Here is a 19,085-nt window from a genome sequence, read left to right as displayed (position 1 = left end):
TGGCCACCTCTTGCCAAGACATACAGCATGCACTGGGGCGGTTCACAGCTGAGTGTGAAGCGGCTGGGATGAAGATCAGCTCCTCCAAGTCCGAGGACATGGTTCTCGACCGGAAAAGGGTGGCTTGTCCTCTTCAGGTTGGAGGGGAGTTCCTGCCTCAAGTGGAGGAGTTTAAGTATCTCGGGGTCTTGGTCACGAGTGAGCGAAGAATGGAGCGGGAGATTGACAGACGGATCGGTGCGGCTGCCACAGTAATGGGGACGCTGTGCTGGTCCGTTGTGGTGAAGAGAGAGCTGAGCCGAAAAGCGAAGCTCTCGATTTACCGGTCGGTCAACGTTCCTACCCTCACCTATGGCCCTGAACTTTGGGTCATGACCGAAAGAACGAGAACTCGGATACAAGCGGCGGAAATGAGCATCCTCCATAGGATTATTAGAGATAGGGTGAGAAGCTCAGCCATCCGGGAGGGGCTCGTAGTAGAGCCGCTGCTTCTCCACATCGAGAGGAGCCAGTTGAGGTGGCTCGGGCATCTATACTGGATGCCTCCTGGACGCCTTCCTCGGGAGGTGTTCCAGGCACGTCCCACCGGGAGGAGGCCCAGGGGACGGCCCAGAACACGCTGGAGGGACTATGTCTCTCGGCTGGCCTGGGAACGCCTTGGGCTCCCCCTGGAAGAACTGGAGGAGGTGTCTGGGGAGAGGGACGTCTGGGCTTTTCTGCTGAGTCTGCTGCCCCCGCGACCTGGTCCCGGATAAAGCGGAAGACGTACGCGTACGAGAACCTCTGAAAGAGATCTCTTGTTATTCTGTAATTTAGCAAATATAAACAATAGCTAACCTAAAGCAGGAAACGGTTAGTCAAATCAAATGTCAGACAGCGAGAAAGAAAGGTAGTGTCTTTGTCAGACACGGTAGTTTGGTTTCAACTGTTTCTTCATTACACAAAGATGTATTTCAGCATTTTCTATGTTAATTGTGTTGATTATGGTTTATAGCTGATAAAAACCCAACATTCAGTTTCTCAGAAAATTAGAATATTACATAAGATCAAGTAAACTCTTGAAATAAATCACACTGTGCATGAATCATTCTTAACGTTTTGACCTAAGTGAAATAGATGGACTTCAGGATATTGGTATACATTGAGATGTGCCGGCACATGACAGTAGCAGTTATAGGAAGAGTTGTTCCTGTGATCTGAGGATGTTTTGCATCAGGCGCTGCAGTGAATGTTGCTTTTCTGCAGTGTAGGAATGAAAAGGTGACTTTGAATGCTTTTGCACAAATCGCTTTGATCGTAACCCTTCGATATCTTCCAGCAATAAATGATTAGTTCTGAGTTATCAGAAATATGTATGACAGGAAGTAATCAAAAAACATTTTTTTTTCTTCAATTTGCTTAATTGCTTGTGTGGCAAGAAAGAGTTCCAGCACCTGAACACTGTGGAGCCAAAGCTAATGAAAGCCCGCAGAGTGCAGCAGTGCATGAAATTTCTCTGATATAGAGCCAGCTTAGTCAATATAAGCAGATGTTTCACTTCCATAAGTAAGTATTCACAGACAGACTAAACTGTCATCACTTTGGCTGGGACAGGAGCATCTTCGGGGCTTTTTGCTGTGAATACGCCACACAACACTTCGTCATGCACACAACCCTTCCCCACACACGTCACTGCACATTACAGAGGATTTATGCCAGCCAGTGATGGAAGGTCTTCACCAGGTAATGTGCAATGTAGACTATTAACTCTAATTAATCACTGTTGGTAATAAATCACATCATGGAAGGGGTGTCTACATATCTGGCACAGTTAAATACTGTAAAATTACCCCTGGGAAGTATAATACTGTCCTGAAATTGGCTCAAATTATTGTCACTTTAAATCTAATCTATAGTAACTGCAAACATATAGTATATTCTTTTATTTTGTAAAGCATTAGAAGGACAGCCGTTATGTTCCCAGGGAATAAAATTCCCCAAAGACCATGTTTTTGGCTTGATTTAGTCTAAACAATGTTTATGTAAGGGTTCTAAAGTTTTCCACTCACACGATATTTCTACAGCTTTAAAACAAACTGTATGGGGATGGATTATGTAACAGTGCTTTGTAACTGTTACGTTATGTTACAACCTCAAAGATTAGAGTATTTTATTGGGCTTTAATGTGACAAACCAACAACAAAGTAGAGCGGTATTGTCAAGCAGAAGGAAAATGATGCCAAGTTTTTTTTATATTTTTGAGTCAGTCTTTTGTAAAAATCATTTGTGGTCTGTCTCTACCACTCTTAAATTTTCCCCCACTCTTCTTAGCAAAATGGATTAAACCCAGTCATATTGGATAGTTTTACGAGTTTAGTTTGACTAGGCCTTTCTGAAACACAAATATCCTTCAATCTAAACTATTGTAGCTGGATGTTTAGGGTCGTGTCCTTCTGGAAGATGAACCTCACACCTGCCGATTCTAACAGGTTTTCTTCCAGGATTGTTCTATATTTAGCTCCATCTATCTCCTCATCAACTGTGACCAGCTTATTTGTCCATGCCACAGAAAATAATCCCCACAGCATGATACCGCCACTGCCATGTTCCACCATGCGGATAGTGTATTCATTATTTTTCTGCTACGCTTAACATTTTGTATATAGGTAAAAAAAATCACATTTTGGTTTCATCTGAGCGAAGCACCTGCTTCAACATACTTGCTGTGTCCCTTAAATGGCTTATGGCAAACAGTAAATAGGACTTTTTATAACAATGGCTTTGTTCTTACCAATGTTTCCTACATATCAGATTTCTGGAGTGCACAATAAATAATAGTACTGACAACAGATTCTCCCACCTGAGCTGTGGATCTCTGCACCTTCTCCAGAGTCACCACGGACATCTTGGCTGGCTGTTTTTTTCTGATTGATGCTGTTCTTGTTGTCAGTTTTGGTTGTGCCATACACATACACATCCTTGTCCAAATGATGGTTTGAACAGAGCTCCATGAGATTTTTAAAACTAGGGATATTGTTTTAGATCATAACCCTGCTTTAAACCTTTCCACAACTTTCTGCCTGATGTCCCTTGGTCTTCATGATGTTTGTGTACTGATGTTCTCTAACAAACCTCAGAGGCGTTCTCAGAACAGTTGCATTTATACTGAGACTAATTAGACATGGCCGCTATTTCCTAATCAGGTGACCAGTGAAGGTCTTTAGTTACACAGGATCTTATTTATCAGATGAAAAAGGGCTGAATTAAAATCCAAACCATGTTTTTCAGAATTATTAAAAAAAATATTGAATGTGTTATTTTGCCACTGTTTTGCACAACTTTGGGCAAAACAAAGTCTGTGGTTGTAGCTGTAAAAAATTTAAAAAAGGCAAAGGTATGAATATGCTTGTATGTATGCACTGTAAACATATGCTCTATGGTACATGGAAGATATATACCTTCAAAGACTACACCTCCTCCCAGGCAACATAATGTATTTGATAAAAATGAACCATGGGGTCTCAAGGGGAGATGTTGCTTGAAGCCAGGTCAATGCTGCACCAACGTAGCCCTGATTTTCAGAGAAATGTTAGAAGTTGCAGGCAAATAGCCCAGATCTGAGGAGGATCAATGGCTGCATTGGCAGCTACTAGTCCCACTAGCCTCACCAGTCCACTATCACACATGTATCTATCCTAGAAGATATTTTGGAGGAGGTTATGGTGAAGCGAGATGTCTCAAGGAGCTGGTGCCAATGAGACTACAACAAGAACTGAGGGAACCTGAGAGGAGAATCCAAAAGGAAAAACATGCAATGGCCACAATGGGCAGTATGGTGAAGACAGCATTGTGTGCTTGGGCTTAAGGAACTATTTTCAGCATGCAAAATCATAGCCGAGTTGAGAAAGAAAAAAGCTTGGAGAGGAATATTGAGCTTTTTCCGAACAAGATGTTTAACTAAACTGACTAAATCACCAGGAGCTACACAGATTGTGGTGTAAAAGAAAGTAATGATGTAAAAGAGGGATTTGTCTGCATGACAGCTCTAATTCCTCGATAAAGATCTGTCAGATAAGTCAGGGGTTCAGTCTAGTGAAAGATCTCACAGAGTTTGACCCCCTGTTGCTGATCATTTGTGTAGAATGAACCCTCTGGGACTCCTAAACTCCCGATTAAGAGATAAGCACCAACATAGTGCGAAGCAAACAATGACACTGAAAACGGTGCTGTCTGAACTCAGCTTTAAGGAAAACCTTTAGATTTACAACTGAATTAAATACAAGTCCAGAGAAGGCTAATCGCTGTGTCTTCTCAGTGTGAACTTCATAGACCGCTGTGAGTTTGAGGGAAAAAAATGAAGATGCACAAGAAGAAGAGGATGAATCAGAAAGAGGCAGATTGGAGAAGCAATACATTCGAGAGAAAAATTAAATAAAAGAGCTCTTCATACAGCGATTTTCATTTTCTATCATGACTAGAGTTGTGGCTTTCACAAACAAACCCAATCCATTGACAGAAATGATGGGAACCAAGTCACTGCTCTGAGATGGTCTCTTTTTGGTTTGTTTTGCTGTGTTTTAAACTGATGCACAAAGTTCTCACCATGTGAGAAGGAGAACAATCACTGCTAATTTAGAACACAAATGTCTAAAAATGGAGGAACTAGTTGCCAAAAAAAAAATACAAAGTCACCAAATTGGGATTACTTTAGCTTTAAACCGGATAAAAGAGGTAAACCACAGGATGTAATTAAAGCGCTGTGCCGCTCGTGCAGACATATAGTGCTTTTAAGAAACGTTAGAGCAGATCATAGTCGGCGTACTTTGAGCGGCACAGACTCAACGCACACTGTCCGCAGATGTTTGAGGCTTCATAGTCGAGCGTACCAACATCCTACATTTCCCACACTTTATGCCATGGCGTCATCGGACAAGGAGTTAGCAGTAATTTGGCATGTAGCTTTGGAAAAACGAAAAGATCCAAATCTTACGCTTCAATCTTTCCAGTGGTTGTGATATTTTTTATAAATACTTAAGGTTCAGTTCTTTCCAAAACATTTTCACATATCAAAGTCTTTTTTTATTTTTCTTTTGAAAATGTTATTCAATCTAAAGTAAAAAAAAAAAAAAAAAAAAGCTTGTTTCATTAAACAAAAAATATTAGCATAAATGTGTTTCTAACTGAGGAAAGAGTTAAAACACCCTACCCCTTAATAACTAGTGTTAACCTCTTTGGTTACAATGACTTAAAGAGAGTCGCCTCTTGTAGCCATTGACCAGTGTCTGACATCAGTCTGGGGAACGTTTGCCCCACTCCTCACTTTGAAGTTTCTTGTATGTACAGATGGATCAAGTCACCTCATATCTCAATGCGATCAAAGTCCTTATTCCCTAATTTTACAACATGCACTTGGTATATGAGTTAGGTTAATTTTAATGACTCGACACGAGCCACAAGGAAGTTGTTTTAACAAGTTTGGCTTGAGGCAACCTATAAAAACCTCTTTTTACCACCAACGAAAACCAAAAATAATGTGACTCAAATAATTGACTGTCCACAATTTATCTAGAATTTCATATGCTTTCTTCAATTAGTAGCGCTTTTGCAGGGGTCAGTAACAGCATGAAATAAATCAACACATAATGATTGAATAATAGAAATGAATCAATCAACTTAACCTATCATTCCTTAATGCTGAAACTGGTGAGCTTGAAGAGGAGGCTTTGACGACGGAGGCTCATCCATGCACCCGATGGAGATTAATTCTTCGGGAAGCAATGAGTGGATTTCTTGGGCGGTATGCAACTTAAATCTTCAGTTTTTTTCCTCTAAGCAGACAGGCACTGATGCTCCAGGTTTTGATGGTCTGTCACTGAAGTCTTAGGTCAAGTATAGTCAGAAACACTGATGTTATACGTCTCTTTATTCATGGACTTCCAGAGGCTGAAGAGTTGAAGAGCATGGGTGTTGAGGACAGCACAGGGGATTGTGGGATGTCATCTACCGAATCTGGACTCGATTTTTGCACGAGTCCAGAAAAGGGCCGGACACATTGCTACAGACCACACCCACCCGGTGAAATGCACTGTTTGTCCCACTTCCGTCAGGGAAACAATTTAGTAACATCACATCAAAAACAAATAGACTCAGAAACAGTTTATTTCCCAAAGCAGTGAAGGTAATTGTCCCCCTGCAGGAGGACACTAAACATCCCTGCTGACAATCAAACAAACCACCAGCCCATCTCAGACTGTTTCAGCACAAGCTGCACTTTATGTAAATACTAAATACTATATGCCACATTACATGCACATATGTTCTCTTTTTCTTGAAGTATTTTTAAATTGTGTACATGTTTATAACCTACATGTGTATCTTTTGAGCCGGGTCTCAGCTAAATTTTATTATGGTGACATAATGACAATAAAGAATCTTGAATCCTGAATTGGTTCAGGACTTCCGGAAGCCTGAAACTCGGAGCAGTCAGTTGTTCACCGACCACGTACTCAGTTAGTTCCAGCATTTCCTCCACTTACAATTTAAAACCATTACCTCAACTTCATCCTGTTTTGTTCACATATCACAAGTGATTATCAGTACTTTTCTCACACATATAGTTGATTAACAAAATCTAGTAGCACTTATCATTACAAGAAAAACAAACCTTATTGCATTTCTATTCATCAATCATAAATGTAAAAATCACAATTCCATCTACAATCACTGATATATGGTTAACATGATTTTCAAAGAAATCATCCTTCATTCTCTTTTTTATGACATCTTATTCATGTAGTATGATCACTATTCATTTGATAATTTAAAAATTAATTTAACATTTCTTCATATGTAATTTTTAAGTCTCAATCATAGTGATACACTTCTGCAAAAGAAAAGAGAATAGATAGCATGACTCTGAATGGGCCTCCCAGACTTTACAGCTTCAGCTTCAGAATGGGAACATTTAGTGATTTATATTTCATTGATTTAATTGTGAGGGTTTAATTAATTTCTGCATGGATACATGGAAGCATCTCACTTCATTTTGACAAGATGTTGCAGATCAAGATCTGCTTCAGCTTAAATGTTTTTACAGCTGGTTTCACATTTCCCCAGGAACCCTCTGAAACACAGTAGAATTCATGGGGGCTTCTATGATTGGGCCCTGGCCAGGTCCTGCTACAGCAAATCGTCCCTAGACCATGACACTTCCCCCTCCTTGCTTCACAGTTTGTATGAGGTTCATTAAGCCAAATGTCATCTGCTCTGATGTCCAAATAATTTGGTTGTAGACTAATCTGTCCAAAGACCACTATTCCAGAGATCTTGGTCTTTGTCAGCATTGCCTCTGGTTGTATTCAGTTTGGCTTTCATGTTTTTCTTAGAGTAAAAATGATCTCCTTGCTTACTTCACTTCACATGAAGGTTAAACTTTAATCTCTTTCTTATTGTACACACATGCATTTTCACAAACAGCCTGCTGTAGGTCCTTTGATGACATTTTAAGATTTTTGGGTACCTCTTTTAAGGTCTTTCAGTCTGCTTTCAGGGTAAACTTGCTTGGACAACCAGATACAGGCATTTTGGCTGTTTTAAATGTCCTCTACTTATAGATATTTTTTTGTGCAGTGAATTGCTGAATATTCTGAGACCTCTTTGAATCCCTTACAAGATCCATGAGCTGCTACAACCTTCTTTCTGGGGGCCTCAGATAGCTCTTTGGATCTCACCAGGGTTTCACTCTCCATTTAACAGTCAAGGGTACCAAACTTAATATCTAGGGTTTAAACAGGGCACACCTCCTTCAAAATATTGACAAGTGATGTTCTAGTCATGTACATGTCATGAGAAGAAATGTGGGGACGCCCTGATTTATTCCTTACCAGAAACAGTTATTTTTTTTCAGTTCAGTTTATTTCAATTCAGTTTATTTATATAGCACCAATTCACAACACATGTCGTCTCAAGGCACTTCACAAAAATCAGGTACACAGATTGTCTTTTCACAGATAATTGAACATGTCTTATCTTCAGTTTTCATTCTTTATTGTATCACCTAAATTTCTAAGTATTTTTAATATTGGTAATAAATATCCACATGTTCAAAATACAAAAATGAGGCAGTCTTTTGAACAGCTCTTGAGCAGTAAACCCCATATCAAATCAGGACCAGATCAAGGAAGCTCAGGTCCACTGATCGCTAATAATAGCCACTCAAACAGTGGAAGTGTCGTTAAAGTAGGAAATCAAGAGCTATTGTAGACTGTCACCCTGTGTTAGTTGGTCTCAGTATGGCTTTTAGCTGCAGACAGACTGTGGAATGAATGTAAATGAAAGCAGATCAGATTCTATCCTCTAGTTCGGCCAGTGTACTTCATATAATCAAGGAAGAACTTGCACCATTTGCTTGATCTCTTGTATCTTTCTGCAAACAATTCCTTATAAACCCGGTTTACAATTCCATATTCAATTATACCACTATGAACTGGTCAACTATCATGAATTTCAAGCCTTTTCTGTAAAATTCTCCTTAGAGTTTTCTATAGAGCACTTACACTAAAATCTATTTATTTGCAATTAAAAGCAATAGTTATGACATTTATGGTAAACCAAACACCACAAAATTCACCTGTAAGTATTATTGTTAATTTGCTACCTATCTCAGTATAAAATAATTTTGTGTCAATACGAGACCCCTGCAGTATTTAAACCAGAGAGAACAGCTGAGAATTTGCAAATTTCGCATGAGGTCAACTGAGTTAAGTGCCTCGTTCTCAGCAATAAAACATATTTTCTGTTGTAATTTTAATTCAAGAAAATAAGGATTTCTATGGACTCAGTAATATCATATAACACAATAGAATTTAGATTGGCTTATCAGTATTAATACATGGATACCGTCCAACTTGTACTTTTCTTACTTATCATTACTTTGTATGAAAAAACCCTTATTTTCATAAATTTGAGGGACAATTAAGACCATCAAGAATGGATACCCATTTGGAGCCTAATCCTGCTCCAAATATCCATTTATATTTAATGTTTATTTTGGTGGTGTCATCTAGACATTCAAATTTAAGAGACATAATAAGACAACATCACAAGCACAAGTCTTTCCCGGTAGACTGTAGGACCGTAAACGAAGGTAGAGTTTGAGACAGGCTTTGGACTATCAAACTATAGATACTATCCAACCTTACCCCCAAATATTCAAAGGAATATTTTTAATTTCATGAAATTTTTTGGTGATCTTTCATTTAGCTATGAAGATATATTGTAAATAAGAAATAACAATAATATTTTTGCCCTAAATTCCATTTCATCATAAGACATTTTCAGGCACTTGGTAATTACGTAAATCACAGTATCTGAGGAAGGCTTAATAGTTAACAAAAAACAGATATCATACAATCTTACTCCAGGTGTCCACATTTGAGCAAGAAAATACATTAGAAGCCTCTAAAATCTTCCAAATTGCATCAAGCCATGTTTCTACACTGGTGTATAGTATTGTAAAATGTAAATAAGGCTCAAAGTATAATAAAAAATGGAAACTGCCTGACCTTACTGTAAAAATCCACAAAATTACTTTTTATTTGATGTTTTTGAATGATGTTATTGTGGGGTGAATTATAGACAGTAATAATACATCTGAAGCTTTATTGAGCAGTCAGTAATACCGTATAGCACAGGCATAACAGTATCAGTAAATGCACACTGCCCGCCTTGCTCCAGATATCCACAGGCCTTTATTGATCCATTTGTTGAAATATTTGTTGGTGTTCCGTCATTTAGGTATGAAAATAAGAATCGTATGTAGGGGTGAGCGCTATGATACTAAAATGCACACAGTAACTGCATTTCATCATTTTTTTCAATTTATTGATACTTCTTGATTCTCTCAGGGAAGAAATAGTGGAGAAAATAGTAAAAGTAACAAAAGTAACATACACAACCTGGAGCTGGAGCGCCAATCCACCCTCAGTCCGAGACTGTGCAATAAGAATGCAGAATAACAATGTGCAATAATCGTAGTCTCTACTTAAACCTTGCTTACACTTTCACTTACTGCATTTGATATGTTATGTGTGATATCATCAGTGATGTGTCAACCTGAGTTGTTGCCATAACTATAGTCACATGCCATCACATTTTCCTTGTAGCAATACACTGTAAAATAAATGTTGTATGTCCTTAATCCTCACAAAACTGTCAGTTTTTGGGGCTTTCAGATACAATTAATTGGAATTTTATAAAGAATTCTTATCACTGTAAGATATTTTTTACGAAAACAATAAACGACACAATAAATTCACATCCTTAATCACATATATGGTAAAATCTTGAGAAGGTTTAACAGTGACAACCCAACATACAGGATTTAGTATTTTATATTTGTTTTTTTCTTGGAAAAGGGGGATTAGAAATGCTTTAAATTCACAAAGTTACATGCAGTAATAAGCAGTGATGGTACACGAAATATGTTTATGTTTTTTCTCACCTATTAAATAAAGTTAACATATTAGCTCAGACATCTTTTTAGCTGATAAACTAATAAAACACGATGTAATGTGAGACATAACAGAATGCCACACTGCAATGTGTTAAAAAGCTACAGATTTATTAAACCTTTTATACACTTGAATCTGTAACAATATCTGGTGGAAAAAATATAACTAATAAACTTTAGTTAAGACCAGTCGTCAGATAAGTTTAGTTATCTTAATATTTTGAGTTTATGTTATAACAACAAGGTTAGGATTATAGATGACCAGGGATTACCGCGAGTTAATATGACTGATCTGTAAAACATCTCACAATTAAGGAACCTACATTGTGACCCTACTATACTTTACTATGTACATAAAAATAATTTTTACTCATTCTAGGAGAGTGAGGTTGATAAAAAAAATCTCCAGAATGCTTTAAGCTTGACCATCCTGAGGGATCTAAGTTCTTCTACAACATTTACAGAGACCCCAGACCTTAATTAGCTTCTTCTGAACAACCCAAGAAGCAAATTAAGTATTCAGACCCTAATTACCTTCTTGAATCCATCGTTTGCTCATTTGTTCAGAACACAAAGCCTGAACTGACTGAAATTGGACATCTGTTAGAGAATTCCTTCTTGTTTCTTTTCATAAGGAATTACTGGGTTGCTAAAATGTCAGATAGGCAAGTACATTATATGTCCTGGACCGATTTAAGGGAAGCACACTTTTATTTAGTTTATCTGTGCAACAAGCATATGTTTACAGTCACCATAGAAGAAAATATATTCCTATCAAAATCTACGATTTAAGGGATTTTATATGTACCTGTGTTTATGAGGTGGACAGTTTTGGACACACTTTCACATAGATTCATCATGAGCAAAATGTATGAGTAATTCTAAACATTTAATTATTAATTTCAAACATTTTTTATCAAAGCTGAAAAAATCAACAGTGGTGATTTTTAAAAACAAAACTGGATGCACGAGTTAGAAAGTGAGCTCATCCATACACTCTTGACTAATAGTTGTGAAATGTCCCTGTAAGAGGTACATCTTGACCACTCACCTTTTGGTTGAATATTTCACCATTCTTCTTGAAATAATTGGTGGTGTTCATTTAAATAGGCTGGTTTACTACCATGGATCTGGCTTTTAAGTACAGTGCACAAATGTTCAGGAGCCAGCCATCCTGCTAAATGTTATCCTGCTGGGATTCTTTGGAATTGTGTCAAGATTCCAACTTTCTAAACCAAACTGTCAACCCCAGATATAGGGAAACTGGTAAGGATGTTAATGAACAAACATAGAACCACCAAGGTACCTGGCATTAAATGGAAACTGCCACCAACAGTCATCCTAGTGTTACATGACCATGGGTTAAGAAAGTGCTAAGCAAAAAAGAAGTCTAATTTTCATAATATAGATGTTCAAACTTGACTGAAATTTGCAGCTTACAAACTGGACAACACAAACGGCTTGAGAAGAAAAGTTTTTTTGAGCATATAAGACGAAGATGAAGCATGGTGGTGGCAACATAATGCTGTGAAGCTGTTCTAATGCCTGTGGAACACTAAGGTGTCATAATTAAAAAGGAGGACCTCCTTCAACTTCACCTTCAATCAACACCTAGAATCGTGAACTCAATGGTTGTTCCAATCAGACCATCAACCCAGTCAAAAAGAGATGGGGATGCTGCTAGACATTTACAGTGCTAATACATAAAAATATTTCAGACATATTCAAACCAACCTAGCCCTATTTAAAAAATATAATAGACCCCACGTTTAAATCATAAAGAAGGTCTGAATGACCACAGTTTTTAGCTTAATTTTAGGCTTTGGGACTGCAGTGGATAAGAGTAAGAATTATTATCTGCAAATAGAGAAATCGTGGAACGTGGTGAACCTTCCCAGTATTGGTCCACCTGCCAAATGACCCCAAGAGTGCAATGAAGACTCATTCAGGAGGTCAAAAAACACACCAAAAACAACATCTAAAACACTACTCAGTTGTCTCAGTTATGGTCAGAGTTCATGATTCAAAAATAAGTAAAGCGGCAGGGTAAAACTGGCCTCCTTGGAAGAGTTTCAAGGCCAAAACATTCTGTTGACTGACGAGAATAATGCACGTTTTTAAAAGCTGTGCAGCTTTGTTGCATATGACATTAAACCAACAGCATGTTGGGTGCTTGCCGCTGGCCGGGGATCTCTTGCTGGGTGAGTTTGTTCCATCTTGGTGTGGGGTCGGGGCTTCTGTTGTGGGCGCGGTGCTTCGTGGTGTCTGCCCTGTTGCACCTGTGGGTGGGGGCTGGGGTAGCGTGGCGAGCGGCCCTTGCCTTGTCGTTGCGGCGCGCTGTGTGGTGGTGGGCGGGATGCGGCAAGGGAGCTTGGAGCAGGGCTGTGTGTGGAGCTTGCACTGTGTGGGTGTGGCTCCGTCGGCTTTTCGGGGATGGAGCTCACCTGTGGGGGTGTGCCCCTGCGGGGGGGATTCATGGTATTTGGGTTCGGGAGCACATGTTCAAAATCTATGTCCTGGTTGGTGATGGCCCTGTGGGGAAAGCAGAGATGGTTTTCCTGGGGTTGCTGTGCTCTGGGGGGCCTTTGGATGTCTGTGGCTCGGATCTCCTCCGTATCTGTCCCAGGTCCAGGGGGGCAGGTCTGTGGCTCCTCACACTCACACTCGCTATTGCATATTTTTATGGCGAAACCTTGTATACACAAGCGTGCTCACATTCAGACCCACAGGTGTTTAGATTCAGGTGTTAACAGATACGCAAATGTTCTATATTGAGCCGCATTTACCACTAAATACATCTTGCATCCATAAGTACCTTGCATTTCTAGTAAAGAAGCTGTTAATATGAATGTTTCTGTAGAAGCAATCAATGTGTTATCTTGTATTCTCTTCATCCTTCTTTCTCTCCTCCATTCTTTTCTCCTTCTCTCCTTTTTTCCTTTTTGCCCCACCTCTCTTTTTCGTGCTTCTTATTTTTTTCCTTTTCGTTTCTGTCTCCGTGTCCGTAACACTTGAAATAATCCCAAAGCAATTTCTAATAAAGTTTCTTTTAGAAATATCAACCAGAGCTTTAAAGCGTTAGCTGTATTGCTCCACTTGTGAAAGTAAATCTGTTGGGCTTTTTCATTAATTCTGAGCAATACTCTGCCGGACAGGGCAGAGGTAAAAAAAAAAAAAAAAAAAAAACTAACAGCATTTTAGAAAAACAACACCGGATCTACAGCCAAACATGGTGGTGGTAGTTTGATGGTCTGGGGCTGCTTTGCATCTTTAGAACTTGAATGACCTGCTGTAATTCACAAGTGTCAAACTCCAGTCCTGGATGACCGGCATCCTGCAACCTTTAGATGTGTCTCTCTGTCAACATACCAGGAATTAAATAATAAGATCATTATCAGAACTTGAGTGTATGAGGAGGTCCTTTGAATCAGGTGTGTTGTACTTGCAGTTTGACACCCCTGCCATAATTGACGAAACTATGAAATCTGCTCTCTAGCAGAAGATCCTGAAGGAGAATGTCCGACCATCAGTTTGTGACCATTGGTTGCGTTTTGAAGCAAGACAATTATCCAAAATACAGCAGCGAAACAACCTCACAATTCCTAGTGAACAATTCTGCAAAGAGTCGACAGTGATTTTAAAAACCCATTGCCAGTTATCACAAATGCTTGATGGAAGTTGGGTGGCACAACCAATTATTAGATTTAGGTGGCAATGACATTTTTGCACTGGGACAGGTAGCTTTCTTCTCCTAATAGAAATAATTTTAATTTAAAAAATGCATTTTGTATTTCCTTGTTTTTGTGTGATATTAAAATCTGTTTGACAAAGCATAAACAGAACAAACAGAAATGTCTATATACAAACAAACAATATCTATTAGAGAAAAGATATCCTAATCTTTACAAAAAAAAAAGCATGCTGAGCATGTTAAGCTTTACCGTTAGACATAGGAAAACATTTTAAAAGATGAAAGCCAGAAAAGGGAAGTGTACAGAAGCTTGGAGAACCCGCCAAATGTGATCCAACCACTGCAAGACAATGAGCTATATCAACAACCTGCTAGCAGTTGGAGTCCTGATGCTAGTAAAAAGAGCAATGACTAAGCATCCACACTGAACTGCAGCTTTGGGAAGGGCATTGTAGAACTGATCAGGGGCACAGCTCGGACCATAGAGGTGAATGCGAGTGGAATGCTCTTGTGACGCTGATAGAAGCTGACACCCAGAATTAGGAGAGGATCGAGAGACACCTCTTACTTAAGGAAGCTGTTTCTCCAGGCTGGAAAACTTTGATTTAATGTAATGGAGTCCTCATCTAGAGAATAAGAGGAAAAATTGCATTGTGAATTATTGGCTCGGGATGGGGTTGTAAAATTAAGATGAGAAGATATTGCTTGTTTGTGTGTTTTCTAAAGATGTGGAGTCAGAAAATGTTCCTGTATTTCCTCAAGCAACTTGGAACAATGCTCGCTCTTATTCTCTGATGTTTGCAGAGTTGTTTGGACCGCGTAACAACAGCGTAATTAACATCCCAGGGGTGTAAATAGCAACTAAATTATTACTAATTCTATGCAGAGAGGTACGAAATTGCTTCCTTTTTTCAGAGGCTTGTTAGCAAGAAAACTGCACACACAGACTCACACATTCATCCAGTAAACACTGCACAGGGGCAACAAATGCACACACGCACACACCTACTTCTTAATCTCCCAGCACCATGAACCCAAGGAGGGGCTGAGCTATGAAGTGCGAGGAGGACTTGGCTTGGCATCAGAGGAAGGCTACCTCGCCACTCGTTTGGATGTTAATTAGTTTGGCCTGTTTGCATTTTTATTTATCTGGTGCAGTGCGTTAGGGCTGATAATCTATGCACAGTGATATCAGCAGAATAATATCTGAGCTCAGATTGGAGCTGGCCGGTGAAGCTGCTTCTTTTCTTACATTATTCATCAAGCGCAAGTGGCGACTGGTGTTTAAAAGTCACTTCATCTAGGTATTTATCAGGTCCGGTATGTTTTGGGAAATATAGATATGTCTAAAGGTCTCCAGCGCCTTAAAAAGAATACATCCTCCTTGAATTTTTGCATATTTTCTCATGTTTAATCACAAATTTCAATGTTTTTAATTGGATTTTATGTGAGGGACCAACATAACGTTGTGCATAATTGTGAAGTGGAAGAAAATTGGTTTAATTTTTACAAGTAAAAACTGGATAAGTGTGGTGTTGTTTTGTATTCAGCGACCTTTAACTCTGATACACCTACATAAAGCCCACTTGCGTTCAGAAGTAAGTAATCTTGCTCATTCGTCGATCAAAAATATCTTCAGATTAGTTAGAATGGATGGAAGGTGTCTGTCAACAGCAATTTACAAGCCTTTCTAAAGATCCTTTATTAGAATTAGGCCAAAACTTTGACTGGACCATTCTAACACATAAATATACTTTAAGCATCGCAGCTCTGGCTGTATGTTTAGAGTTGTTGCTCTGCTGGAAGTTAAACCTCTGGCCCGGTCTCAAGTCTTTGGTAGCTTCCATGCTGAAGATAAGCATCCCCTTGACATGATTCTGCCACCACCATGCTGTGTACCATAGGTACAGTATGTTCAGGGTGATGTGTTAGTTTTCTGCAAAATGTAGTGTTCAGACTGCTCTGGTCAGGTGAAACAAAAAAATTATTGAAACTACAAAATGGCACAACGTGAAAAAGTAATCTTACAAATAAACCTAACAGTACACTTAATTTATATAGCACTTTTCATAGATAAGAACATCTCAAAGTGCTTTGGAATAACATATAAAGAACATAAAACAGAAGTGTACCTAAAATGACATATAAAGGAGAGGCTTCAACTGCTTTTTAAGACTATCAACCTTGGTCTACTCTTGCTTGCTGAAATGTTTTAATTCTTTTAATAAATGAAGGCACATGAAAACTTACTTTTATTTTTACTAAGGTTATATTTGTAAAGGGGCTAACACTCTTGGATAGCCCTCTACATTTTTAAAGATCCAACTCTCCCAATCTTTATCAAATCCATCACGCATCAGTCCCTCTGTTCCTTTCAGCTGAATTGAAACATTATATCGCTCTCAATAGCCCGTACTGTATGGAGACGGATTGATATGCACCCAGCATGTAATGAGGAGAGATGACAGAGTGCCTGGACTCTGTGTGTGTGCACCTGCCACACGCTGGTGGCCAAGTCCAGGAGACGAAGATGATGAAGATGAAACTGAATGGGTCAAAATGAAGCCCATCTCCCCCTCCTCTGATTTACAAGTTATGGCCTCTTTCTCCTTCATTCCTCCGTCATTGAAGGAAGATTAGACGGAGCCGATTGCTTCAGACATCAAGCAGCCGAGTCCATCGTTGCTTCTCTATTCCATAGTCAACCGATGCTCGCTTGGATCACTCCACCCCCTCTCCCCCATCTTCTTCTTTTCATCCCCCTTTATCTGTAACTTCTGAATGGCAGCCAATCAGGGGGAAGAGTCGCCTCAGCCTCGGTGACATCCACCGGCAGGATTGATGCACTGCTGGAGGAAGAAAGAGAAGAGGAGGGGACTGTGAGACGGGAGGAGTGAGAGGAGATGATAGAAAGAAAAAAAAGTGTGGAAGGAGAGAGGAGGAGGAGTAAGTGAGCGAGGGGTGGGAGCAGAGAAGCGAGCAGGAGATCCTCTCTCTCCTCCACACACAGAGTCCCATACACACTCGCACCAGCTGTGCTGTTGTCAGTCCTGGAATGTAAGCACTGCCGTGAGGAGTCAGATTCTCCAACTGCTAAGCCCCGAGAAGGAGTACAAACATAGCAGTGCTCACTCAGATACACAGATGGATGCTAAGCAGAGCCAAACCAAAGGTAAGGGGTTTATTTTTTTTTTTTCCTTACTGTGATCTATGTTCTATATTTGATCTGCATCTGGACTCTCGGGTGATAATCTGTTCCTTGCACTGTGACACAGCCAGACTAAATGCATCACTGAGCTCTGGAAAGAACTTCAACCCAAAATCACAAGACTAGATTAGAAAATTAGACAGGCAAACTCCTTATAAATCTATCTTTTGACAAATTAAATTGAATTCTCATTAACAAAATTTTTTGAAGCTATTCATTCTGATTAATCTGATTCCCATGACACCTGTCACTCATTCTAAGGTCTTCCAATGTCAACTTCGTTCTTCATTCTTTGCATCCAGCAAACCTCTGCAGGCTGAGTGTCGGTGCACGTACAGCAGGTGTGTGCACCTGTTAGAAGGCAGGCATGTGTGACTTTTTGAGTATGTAGGAACATTTTAAAGAGTCTCCAAGAAGCGATCTGAAGGGAGAGAGTCGCACTTGCGATGTGATTTGATGGAGAGGCGCTGTAGCGTTGATATCTCTAAAAAATAGCTCAAGGTGTTTATCGTGGAGAGGGAAGGGACATGTGCTCCAAAGCACAAACTTAATCCAACCCTGACCGGCTTGATTTTTTTCCACCCTACTCCTCTCATTTCTTACTCTGTAAAGGCACTAAAGTGATATACGGGTGCTCTTTTTTTGCAGACGCACACTAAGGATTGTCCATGTAACGCTATAATAGCTTAGTGCAAATTAGCCACTAATGTGCTCCTTAAATTATTCTCAAACGGAGGGTGACCTTTCAGCATTAAAATTAAAAAGGGTAGAAATCTGCTCTCCAACGCAGGCAGCATCCACGCTGCACCATTTGAAGCATTAGACATGAATACTTGTTCCTTTTTTATAAAATAAAATGTTGAATAAACTCAAATGTTTTACTTCACCTAAAAACATTCAAGAAAATAATGTCTCCTTCTTCTAAATAATACACAGGTCGGATTTCGTGACATAAACTGTCAGCAGACTCTTTTCAAGAACCACCCAGTCCAGTCTCGGCACTCGAGCCACCCCAGCCTCTTTCCAGCGAGGAAGTGTGCACTGTATCACAAAATTGCTTTGAGGATTTCAAAACATGAGTAAAGCTCGCCGAGGTCTGCCAAAGATTGCAGACTGGGCCCGGGCGTTTTGGGAAGGGCTAGGGCTCCACCAAGTGGAGGTTGGGGCATCTGCAGGACCCCCCCACCCCCCATCCCCCCCCCCCCCCCACCCCTGTGTCCGTGCAGGTCTGCCAAACAGCAGCAAGCAATCATAGCAGCCACTAAACCTGCCAGTCTGATTGCAATAGTATGGAGATCAAACCTTGCATAGGTTTCTTTGTTTATGTCATTGCATGAATTATATTACAAATGATGGTCCTGGGCAACCTAACTGTACACCAGCATTATGACCTTGTCATCTTCTCCCGATCTTTTCTTCTGAAGTGAAACCTTCACTGCTGAATGGTTCAATTGCGCCACATAATTCTCCAGCTAAAATAGCCAGCAGTTTCAAATTGTGCGTGGGAGTTTTGGATTGTTGATGCTTAATTATATGGTCTAACCCTTATATAACGCTGCTTCTGCTAATAAATATATCTATATATGTGTGTATTTATATCCCCATTTTGGGCTTAAACTAGGAAATAATACCAGTAGGCATATGAAATTATATGAAATAGCTGTTTTTGTAAAAGGTTTTTTTAGATTAATCCATTT

At 39.6% G+C, this 19,085-nt stretch overlaps 1 protein-coding gene across 1 annotated transcript in view; it reads left to right on the top strand.

The window, feature by feature from the left end:
• The first annotated feature begins 17,115 nt into the window (after window positions 1-17,115).
• cdh10a (cadherin 10, type 2a (T2-cadherin)) overlaps window positions 17,116-19,085 on the top strand; it is a 57,806-nt gene continuing 55,836 nt past the window's right edge. The window contains exon 1 of the mRNA XM_047349080.1: window positions 17,116-17,352. The gene's annotated coding sequence lies outside the window, so the exon portion shown is untranslated. The remainder of the gene's footprint in view (window positions 17,353-19,085) is intronic.

The sequence above is a fragment of the Girardinichthys multiradiatus genome, chromosome 21, assembly GCF_021462225.1.
Source record: "Girardinichthys multiradiatus isolate DD_20200921_A chromosome 21, DD_fGirMul_XY1, whole genome shotgun sequence".
Classification (NCBI taxonomy): Eukaryota; Metazoa; Chordata; class Actinopteri; order Cyprinodontiformes; family Goodeidae; genus Girardinichthys; species Girardinichthys multiradiatus.
This window is presented reverse-complemented; position numbering and strand designations above follow the sequence as displayed.